The sequence below is a fragment of the Rhinolophus ferrumequinum genome, chromosome 20, assembly GCF_004115265.2.
Source record: "Rhinolophus ferrumequinum isolate MPI-CBG mRhiFer1 chromosome 20, mRhiFer1_v1.p, whole genome shotgun sequence".
Lineage (NCBI taxonomy): Eukaryota > Metazoa > Chordata > Mammalia > Chiroptera > Rhinolophidae > Rhinolophus > Rhinolophus ferrumequinum.
In genome coordinates, this window is record NC_046303.1 from 55,004,568 (window position 1) to 55,015,871 (window position 11,304).

Below are 11,304 nucleotides of genomic sequence, written 5' to 3' on the forward strand. Positions count from 1 at the left end.
GATGGAAGGAAAACTGATTCTGGGTGGTGAACACACAATGTGATATATAGATGAGGTATTACAGAATTGTACACTTGAAACAATTGAATGTGATTTTACTAACCACTGGCACCCCCAATAAATTTTAATTTAAGAAAATTAACCTTAAACTTTTTAATTACAAATGGAAAAAGTGCAACTTCATGGTGGAGAAGCCTAAAAGACACCACCATAATCAAGTGAAAAAAATTAAGATCTTATAAAATGGGGAACTCAAGTATTTCTTTCCTCCCACTGTAAAAGTGTGACCACTTCATTGCTGAGAAAGACATGTGGAAGAAAGGAACAGAGGGATAGAGACACTCTAAAAAGAGTCAGAAAGACAAAGATGGCTGTTCAACCAATTGATTGACCTAGGCAACAGAAACCAACAAGTGAAAGAAAGACGTGTTTCGCTTTTTAAATGAATAGTGACCACATAGCCACCCAACAGCCCTGGACATTCCCTCTCCCCGAAAACACACACACACACACACACACACACACACACACACACACACACACATTACCTCCCCTAACTAATAAATATGGACAAATAAATATCTCTATCCTATCAAATTTTCAACTGGACATGGACAGAGGAGAAAATAGGGGTAAGGAAGAAGAATTCAGTAAATCCTGGAATAACATTAGAAATATGAAAATTTCTCTTCCATTAGTTTAACCCTTGATTGATGGTTATTGTGCATATTCCTGCTAACCCCATGTGAAGGTCCAATGTTGTAGGGTTCGTATTCACAGCTCTTGCTCCCAATGCCTAGTGTTGACCATGCCTTGGCCACATGGTCTTAGACCAGTGTGCCACATAGAAAGAGAGAAAGAAGAAAGAGAGGGGCAATTGTCTTCCCACAATGAAGCATAATCATTGCAATTTTCATTCTTATTATGCTTCAAAAGATATTTGATGCAGTTCAGCATCCATATATGATTTAAAGGGAAAAAAATCTTAATGAATATAGTAATACTTCTTAAATACAATAAATAATATTTATCTCAAACCATCCCAGGAGCCAACATTATATGAATTTGTAAAAAGGCTATACCCCTACTAACATTTGAAATATCAAAAGTATGACTTTTATTGGCACTTTGCTTTTTTCTATTTTCTAAGAGTTTGAGTGAATTTAATAAGTTAGGAGAAGCAAGAATAAGATAAAAAATAGAATATGTAGAGGCATAAATATTTGCATATAATTACTTTACTAATACACAGCCACCTAGTATTCTAAAACTCTATGAGAATAATGAGTATTTATTGTAGCTTCTCATGATAAAAATATGAAAATTAATAGGTTTCTTATATACCAGCAACAATAACGTATTTACATGTATGTATGTATGTTTACATATCTTTATATAACAGTGTATATAAGACCCTCTTTGCAATTGTAAAGAAAAAGCAAGGGTAGGAATTTTTCAAGAAATATGCATTACTCATGGCACATTTACAGAATTTTAATAAGGAACAAAAAATATGTTTGAAAAACTAGAAAAACATATCGAACACCTTGAAATGAAGGCTTAGTATGTTAAAGATGTCAGTTCTTCCCAAGCTGCTTGATAAATTTAATGAAATTGAAGTGAAAATCCCAAAGAGACATTTGGGGGCAAGGTAGGTCTTGACAAAAGATATGAAGTTGAACTATAAAAATAAATATGCTAAAGTACCCAAAAAATTCTTTTAAAAGAAGCAGAATTTAGTATTAGTAAAGCGGATACCATTTACTCCTGAAATATAATAAAACATATAGCACTGCAATTATTATAACCCTGTAATTTTGGATCTACAAGCAATCAGTGGAACAGAATTAAAAATTCACAACCTGAACTCTCTTTCTTTATCTGGATAGATAGAAAATATATATAGCACATAAAATATATGATACATTAAGTATGTATTTCTACATATACATACATATTTACACTACATATATAGATATCAAAACTCTTTTCCCAGAATACCTGAGACTTGATCCGTTCCAAATTAATAATATTTCTGAAACTTAACTACCTTAGCACCAAAAGACTACAATGTTTAAAAAGAAAAAGATATTTTGGCATGCAAGGTATGGTATACAGCTACAACTCTCAAATTTTTGCTCATAGGACCTCTTGAGGACTCCAAACACCTTTTGTTAAGGTGTGTTATAAGTATTTTATATGTATTGTTATTTAATGTAATAGAAATTATAATTGAAAATTCTAAAAACTTAGTTATTAATTTAAAAATAATGTAAGCTATTACATGTTAACAAATATTTTCTAAAAAATAACTATATTTTATAAATAAATTTAATAAGAAAAATGAATTGTTTTATATTTTTGCAAATCCCTTTAAAATAAGACATCTGACTCTTCGTAACTGCTTCTACATTTTACCTTTTGCAGTATGAAACATCACTTTGTGATAGAATGAGGCAAACAAGGAAAACAATATCTTTATATTATTATGAAACTATTTTTTTAATTAAAGTTTATTGGGGTGACAATTGTTAGAAAGTAGTTTTAATGTTCCTAGACTACACTTTGAGAATCACTGATATAAAATGTGGGGAACTACACTTTGAGAATCACTGATATAAAATGTGGGAAACAAAATGTAGTATATTAATGTGTATATATATTTGAATTATATATATTTTCCTTATTATATATTTTATGTATCTATTGAAGATTATATTAAGCATAGTCAATATGTTTCAATAATCATCATTTTTTTTTTTTTTAAAGAGGATAGTTTATTAGAGGCAGGAGAAGAGGTTGCAGCTCCCAAACGGGAGAGGGTCCCAAATGGGGGTGTCCCATGACTGAGGCAAAAGCTCTTACTTTTATACCTTCCCTTGCCTGCTTGGGGAAGGGGGCTGGAGCCTCCTAATGGAATTCGTCTGTCAGGTTTGTCCTGTTTGCCCATGCTGAAGGGATTAACGAAATAACCCATTCCTGTCTATCAGATCTGCTCCTTTGTCCGGCCACAAGGGATTTGAGATTTTTGAGATTATCTATTAACCTTAAGGCGTATTCTCATGTCTCTGTCCTGGAGGGAAGGAGACATTCCAGAGCCTGGAGTTTCAGGATATGGCTGCTTTTTGTTTATTCCATCAGGGACCTCCCTATCTACCTAGTAATCTTACTAACTAACCTGTCTCAATTCCCCTCTGAAGTCGAAACCCTAACTGCTGTTAGGGGATAGGGGCGACTTCAGGCTGGGGAGGGACGTAGAGAGAGACCGGCAGCTAGGGCTTGCCCAGAGGTCTATCGAAGGGTCCCCGGTAGATGAGCAGACCCAGATGAGGAGTTTGTTGCTTTGGAGGCCGCGTAGCCAGCTAGTGAGTGGTCCACAAACAGAGATTACACCGTAGGCAGCAGCAAGAGATAATTCCTATAATAATGAATAACAGAAATATGAGAAAGGCTTCTTTAAGTCCTGTTAAGCTAGGAAGCCAGGAAGTAAGGAAGGATAAATCTAAACCAAAGAATCTTGTTTTTAGTTTAATATTGGAAATCTTTAATTAACTGAATTATCAGAGAGACTGAAACAGCATAACCCTTTAAACTTTTTATATTCTTGATTGTGTTTTAGAAGTAGATAATCGATGGCAGCTTTGTTTGAGAACTGTTATTCTGGCCTGTCCTAACTTTTGTCTTATGGCATGGATAGCCTGTGAGGTGGCGTTTTAGGGTTTTTGTCATTGAGTAAGCTATTTGACTATCTAGCCTTTTGTATGTCCTTTTCTATAAAAGAACTCTTATCAGTGAAGAGCGTCCAATCTGGGTTGTCTAGGAGTATTTTTTGTACATCTTTTTTAACAGTAGAGGCTTGTATTAAAACTTACTGGAAGTTAATTTTTCCTCAGTCTGTGGGAGGAAGGTGGCAAGATTATTTGAATTACAGGACCTTTTAAAAGGGCCTGATGCTGCAGCAGGCAGCTATCAGTGAGCCTGTGACTCCTATTAGCATTTAAAAGCCCTTGAATGTGGTGTGGGGCAAAAATGAAAACAGTTCAGTCTTGCCCCATTGTGAGCTTGGTGGCTTTGGGAACTAGGGTGGCAGCTGCAGCTATGGCCTGGAGGCCAGCTGGCCAGTTGTGTGCTATGAAGTCTAGTTCCTTACTTAAATAGGTCTAGAGTCCTTTTTAAGTTTAATTTTATTTATTTTATACTTTCTTTAAGGTATAGACCAATGATAAGAAACAGGCTGAGTAAAATGCCAAATCTGGGGGCTGTCTTTATCTTTATAACCAAAGCAGTTTTCAGAGGAAAGCGGTCCAGAGTGAACAGTTGAGACAGAATAAATGGCCTCTATATCAATTAGGAAATTAATAGGCTTTCCACGTCAAGGTCACCCACAGTTTTACCCCGTGATGAGAACAGCTTGGGAGCCACTGGGAACTTCAGGCCCAACAGTGACAGCCATTTTGGGGGAGGGAATTGGTCCTTGCTCCCTTCAGAACAAGGGGTACTCTCTCCTGTAGTGTCCTTTAGTCTGTATAGGGGCACGGCTGTTTTGGAGGATTAGGAATCCAGTGATCTGGGCTTGTATATCCAGAGTAGGCTCTTTTATCTGGCGCTTTCTCTCTGGGGCATTTGTGGTGCCCTAAGGTGGCTTCAGCCCTGGGTTGTCTATAACTGTGGCCAAAAGTCTGGCATGTCTCTGGTCTTATGCTCTGGTCTCACTGTTCCTTTATTCCTTGTTCTTCTGTCTTGGTTGTTAAAGACATTTAAACAAATCCCTGGCCTTTTTTAGGATCTGAGCCTCTTAATCAGGGATGTAACAGTGGGTCAGAACCTTTAGAATTCCCTGCCAGTAATGGAAAAACATTAGGCTAAGTTTCCTTATATTGGCCTATAGCTGATACTGAGGAAAGCACATGAACTTTAGCAGTTTTACAATATAAAAGTTTACTTAACTATTAGCAAAATGTAGTTTTTAGATTCAATTTTTGAGTAACTAAGGATCTGATTGAGAAAATATAAAATATAGAAAATCATTCTGGTGACATATATGCTGACAACCAAAAGCAAGCAATTAGCACTTCCACTGGCAAACCCAGGAATATATTTGGCAACCTTTAAAAGCATAGGCTTTAGTAATAAAATATAAGATATATTTATTAACAGATCTTAATTTCTGTCTTAACATTCGTGTGACAAGAAGTTAGAAATAGATGAACTTATGATGTACCTAATAATTAACACCTCAGCATTTTGCTATTTTGAAATGCCTAGATATTTAATTTAAGCTATTTTTTTTTTTTGACAAATTTTGTGACAGAGATATCATGACTTTAGTATTCTGGGACTCCAATCTAAAGGTTATTTCCCTTATAATGAATCTCACTGTGGGTGGTCGCTGTAGGACTTAGAGCAGTGGAGTAAGGGCACTGGCTTAAGAATTAGCCGTTTGGTTTTTCAAAAGTGCCACTTTTTTCCTTCAGTTACCTCAGGCTTAAGCATTTCTGTTTATAGGTGGATTAAGAGATGGGTGTATGTTGAAGGGTCCTCCTCAGGAGAGGAGGATTTCGCTGGAGTTCTCTTGGAGGAGTCTCTTTAGGAGGGGGTCTCCCTAGGGAGAGTCTGCTTAAAAGGAGTCCCCCTAGAAGAAGTTCCCTTAGGAGGAGTCCCCTTACAAAGGGACTCATTGGGGGAAGGGAGGCAAGAGATCACAGCCAAAAGGGCCCGGTTAACTTTACATTTCTTACAGAGATCTGGATTGTCCCTCAGGGCAAAAAAGCCTGAACACATGGAACTTCTGACCATTTGCCCTGCTTTCTACAAAACAGGTCTAGTTGCATGATAGTATTATAATTAATACTTCCCTCAGAAGGCCAAGTCTCCCCATCTTCCAATGAGTATTTAGGCCAAACCTCTGAACAAAAGAAAATCAGGCGCTGTTTCTTCAAAGTCTGAGGGTCAAATTTGCCCCAATATTTCAAGATGCAGTTCAGAGGGGTGGAGGCGCGTGAGGGCTGATTGCCCATCTCAAGATGTCTTGAGGTTATCAGGGAGTATTGAGAAGGTCCCTCAGGGAAGAGACCCTAGACCAGCGTCTCAAAAGTTGAGGAGAGACAGTGACAGGATGAAAGAACAGCAAAGACAAAGGAGTCATCTTGCTGGCACCCTTATGGGCAGTCCGGCTGGGAGAGAGCCTAAGGAACTTTTGGAAATTTGCCGTGGAGTGGCCACAGCCAAAATTCCCTCAGTTGTCCACAAAGGCCCACAGTCCTGGCCACGCGCCAGTATTCAGTCTCCTCATGGAAAGAGAGATGAGAAAGCAGTAGGGAGGGAGAGCGAGCCTCCAAATGGCACCTTTATGGGCAGTCGGGCTGAGGGAAGACTCATGGAGCCTTTGGGACACATCGCAGAATCGCCACGATCAGAGTCCCGTAAATGCTGCCAAGGGCCATTCACCTCAACCACGTGCCGTCTTTGGGCTTTACTCTACCTGAGAGAGAAAGCAAGAGACAATCCTAATTTTTTAATTATGTAAAATTCTAAATATTTCCCGACTTAAAGCTCTGGGTGGTGAACACAAAATGGGATTTATAGATGATGTAATACAGAATTGTACACCTGAAATCTATGTAACTTTACTAACAATTGTCACCCCAATAAACTTTAATTAAAAAATATTTAAAATGTTTTTACTTATCAATTCTCTCACTGGACATAGAATCTACAATACATTCTTGTTCCTTAGAAAATGGTAAAAGAGGACTTCCGATTTCTGTTCCAGCACATAAGGATTTTGGAAGTCATCACCCCATTGTAACAAGCTAAAAAGCTGAACAAATTGAACAATCAACAACACTTCTTAAATCCAACAGAGAAGTGAGGTCACCAAAAAAAAAAAAAAAAAAAAACTGTTGCCCCCAAAACTGGAGAGACAGAAAGGTAAAGGCAGGTAATTAAAATTTACTGGAGGAGGAACCCAAGAGCAAAACGCCATGGGGACCAGTACCAGGGTAAGAAAAGCTAGCAGTAATTGATGAATTGCTAAAAGTTCGATGTGCACAAGTCTGAGAGATAAATACCCCAGGGGATCCCAGTAATTCAGTGTTTTACCTGCAGGAGTTCAACAAGATTCTCACAATGAGTATCAGAGAAAAATCCTTTCAGGCTTATAGAAGGGAAAGAAGAAAAGAAACTATTTTGATATATGCCAGAGCATTCTATCTTCTTAATGTGACCTGCTCTCTAGAAAAACTATTTTACCAGAGCCTAAACTAATGAGATTTTTATCAGAACCTAATCGACATAGGGTAAGGGAACTACCAAACTCCAGCTGACTCTTACTCTCCACATGGGAGAAGGGAAATGCCCACCTCAGCTCTCTCCAGCCATTCTGTCCCATCTAATGGGGAAGAAGACTGGGAAATACTTGTGAAATACCGTTACGAGGCACAGGCTTACTACAAAGACTGAGACCTAATCATAGGACTAGAAGACTTGCCCTCCCTCACAACTTACCATCACATTACTTAAGCCCTGTTTGCTGCAGTTCTTTTAACACAGAACATTATGTCCATATGTGAAGAAAAAATTGCAAGGCATAACAAAAGGCAAAATACACAATTTGAAGAGACAGGGCAAGCATCAAAACTAGACTCAAACATGGCAAGGATGTTGAAATTATCACCCTGGGAATTGAAAACAACTATGATTAATATGCTATGGACTCTAATGTATAAAGTAGACAGCATGCAAGTACCGATGGGCAATGTAAGCAGAGAGATGGAAATTCTAAGAAAGAGTAAAAACGAAATTCTAGAGATCAAACACACTGCAATAGAAATAAAGACTACCTTTTGATGGACTCAGTAGAGAAAGGATATGGCTGAGGAAAGAATTTCTGAACTTGAGATATGTCAATAGAAACTTCCAAAATGGAAATACAAAGGAAAAAAAAAGGCTGAAAAAAATGAAATGAATATCCAAGGATTGTGGGACAAACTGTAATAGATAATAACACATGTCTAATAAGAATACTAGAAGGAGAAGAGAGAAAGGAAGTAACACAATAGTTGAAACAATAATGATTGAGAATTTCCTCAAATTAAATTGTCAGACACTAAACCACAGATCCACGGAGCTCAGAGAACAAACAGGATGAACACAAAAACAAACAAATAAAAAACTACATCTAGGATATCATATTAAAACAACAGAATATCAAAGATAAAGAAAATTTTTGAAAGAAAGCAGAGGAAAAATATACCTTATCTATATAGAAGCAATAATAAAATGACATCCAAATTCTCCTCAGAAGCCAAACAAGCAAGAAGAGAAAGGAGTGAAATAGTTGAAGTATTAAGAGGGAACAAAGAGAGACACCAACTTAGAATTCTGTAGCCTGAGAAATCATCCATCAAAAGTAAAGGGAAGCGGTGGCTGGTTAGCTCAGTTGGTTAGAGCACAGTGCTCTTAACAACAAGGTTGCCAGTTCGATCCCTACATGGGCCACTATGAGCTGCGCCCTCCACAACTAGATTGAAACAACTACTTGTCTTGGAGCTGATAGGTCCTGAAAAGTCACACTTAAAATAAAGAAAAGTTTAAAAAAAAAAAAAAGTGAAGGGGAAAGAAAGACCTTCTCAGTCAAATAAAAACTCAGGGACTTTGTTGCCAGTAGACCTGATTTAAAAGAATTCCTTTCGAAAGAAAGAAAATTACTTAGGTCAGAAACTAGGGTCCACATAAAGAAAGGAAGAGCATCAGAGAAGGAATAAGTGAAAGTAAAATCAAAACTTTAGTTTTGTTATTTTAATTGAATGAATAAACAAAATTTTTTAAAAAAATAATAATGCCAACAATGTATTTAATATATATGTTTATGAAAGTTCTTGTATAAGTGAAATGTATGACAGCAATGATATGAGGGACAGGAGGGACGAATTAGGATTATTTTGTTACTATGGGTTCCTTCACTACCTGTGAAGCAATACAGTATTATTTGAAAGTGCACTTGAATTAGTTGTAAATTTATTTTTCATACTTTAAGGCAGCTATTTTAAAAAGTGAAAAAAAGTATAAGTGATATGCTAAGGAAAGATAAAAAATGCTTTTTTTATAAAGATAAAAAAGGAAAGAAAAAAGATACATAAAATGCTCAACTTGCCACAAAAGGCAGAAAAAAGTGGAAGACAAAAATGGGAACAAAGAACAAATGCAACAAGTGGAAAACAGTAACAAATAGGTAAATATTAATCCATGTATACCAATGATCACTTTAAACATCAATGGTCTAAATGCACCAAGTAAAAGACAGAGATTGTCAGAGGGGATCAAAAATCAAGACCCAACTACATGTTGCCCATAAGACACCCACTTTGAATACAAAGGCACACACAGATTAAAATAAAAGGCTGAAGAAAGATATACCATGCTAATATTAATCAAAAGAAAGCAGAATTAACTCTTATTTTCAGAGAGAGAAGACTTCAGGGCAATAGAAATTATCAGAGATAAAGAAGGGCATTACATAATAATAAAAGGGATCAATTTCAAAGAAGATAGAATAATCCATAACGTGTATGTACTTAGCAATGCATCAAAACACATGAGGCAAGGATCTGGATCCAAGATGGTGGAGTGAATAGAAACTGTGCTTGCCTTATACTGGAACACATAAAGATTGCAGATAAATTATAGAACAAAAAACCTGGAGAACCATCTGAGCAGAAATTTTATAACTGAAGACATAGAGAGGACACCACATGAAGATTGGTGGTAGGGGTGAAGACACAAAATGGGCTGGCCCTGAACCTCAATGTAGTAGTTGAAGATTGGGAGGGATAGCTCAGCCATGGAGGTTTTCCACCAAGGAGAGAGGGGTGCCAGCACCATACCAGGCTCCCTAGCCCAGAGTACTGGTGCCAGGAAGAGAAGCCCCCAGTGGGGATTCCAACTGTCTGGGTGGATGGAAGGCTGCAGGAAATCAAGATGTCCTCTTAAATGGTCCACTCACAGTCTCACTGGCACACACAACCCTAGGCTCCAGTAGAGGGACAGGATTCAGCAGAGGGTGGGGTGGGGGGGTTCTTAAAAGACATAATGGTGAGCAGACTGAGAGGTGTAACAGAGAGGTGTGTGGATTCAGAGCAAGGACTGGAGGGACAGTCACCATTTTTCCCTGTGTTGAGCCCTCCCCCACACCCATGGCCAAATCTGAATCTGAATTGGTCTGGTGAGCTCCACTTGCTCCACCCAGGTGACTTACTTAGACTCCGACACTCCCATCTCAGTACCGCAGGAGGCTTTTACAGTGGCTGAACCTTATAGGAACTGGCAGGTGGCAGCAGACCTCAGAGTGTCCTGGATTTTTGCAGACCCAGTACTGGTGACGGTCAGTTCACAGTGTGGGTTCTCCCACATGCCTCCAGGTCCAACACAGGCAGTGACCAACCATGGATTGCTTTGTAGGTCCTACTAGGTAGCCCCAGCCAGTAACAGGCTGACATGGATCTGCACTGGAGCCCTTCCTAAAAGACCCCAGAACCAACATACTTGGAGGTGGCTTCAGACCACAGAGAGCACCACCCAATTAACCCCACAAGTAGAATGCCCAAAGGGCGGTCTCAACAGGCACTAGAGCCCTCTGGGGTGAATCCTGCTACATGTGGTAAGCCTCCTGTAAGCTATGGATATGGCCAAACCCCACAGCCAGTCAGCCTGAGAGTCAATCCCAACCACTGAAGTGCCAATAGCAATCAAGTCTCAAATATAACAGGAGGGCACACACAAACCACACAAGAGACAATCCTGGAGCACCCAGCTCAGGTGACCAGGGAGACTGCACCACTAGGCCCCACAGGACACCTACTACATAAGGACACCCAGCAAGACTGGTAGACATAGCAGATCTACCTAATACATAGAAACTAACAGAGAGGCAGACAAAATGAGGGGAAAAATATTCCCCAAATATAATAACAGGAGAACACTCCAGAAAAAGAACTAAATGAAATGAAGGCAAGCAACCTACCAGAGTTCAAAACAATGGTTATAAGGATGCTCAAGGAACTTAGCGAGAACTTCAACAAAATAGCAAGCATAAAAGAGGACACAGAAACCATTAAAAAGAACCAGAGTGAAGAATATAATAACTGAAATGAAGAATGCACTAGATGGAATCACCAGTAGACTAGATGAAGCAGAGGATTGAATCAGTGACTTGGAAGACAACGTAGCAGAAAACACCCAATAGGAAGAGCAAAAAGAAAGAAAGAAAGAATCCAAAAAAAAGTAAGGATGGTTTGGAATACATCT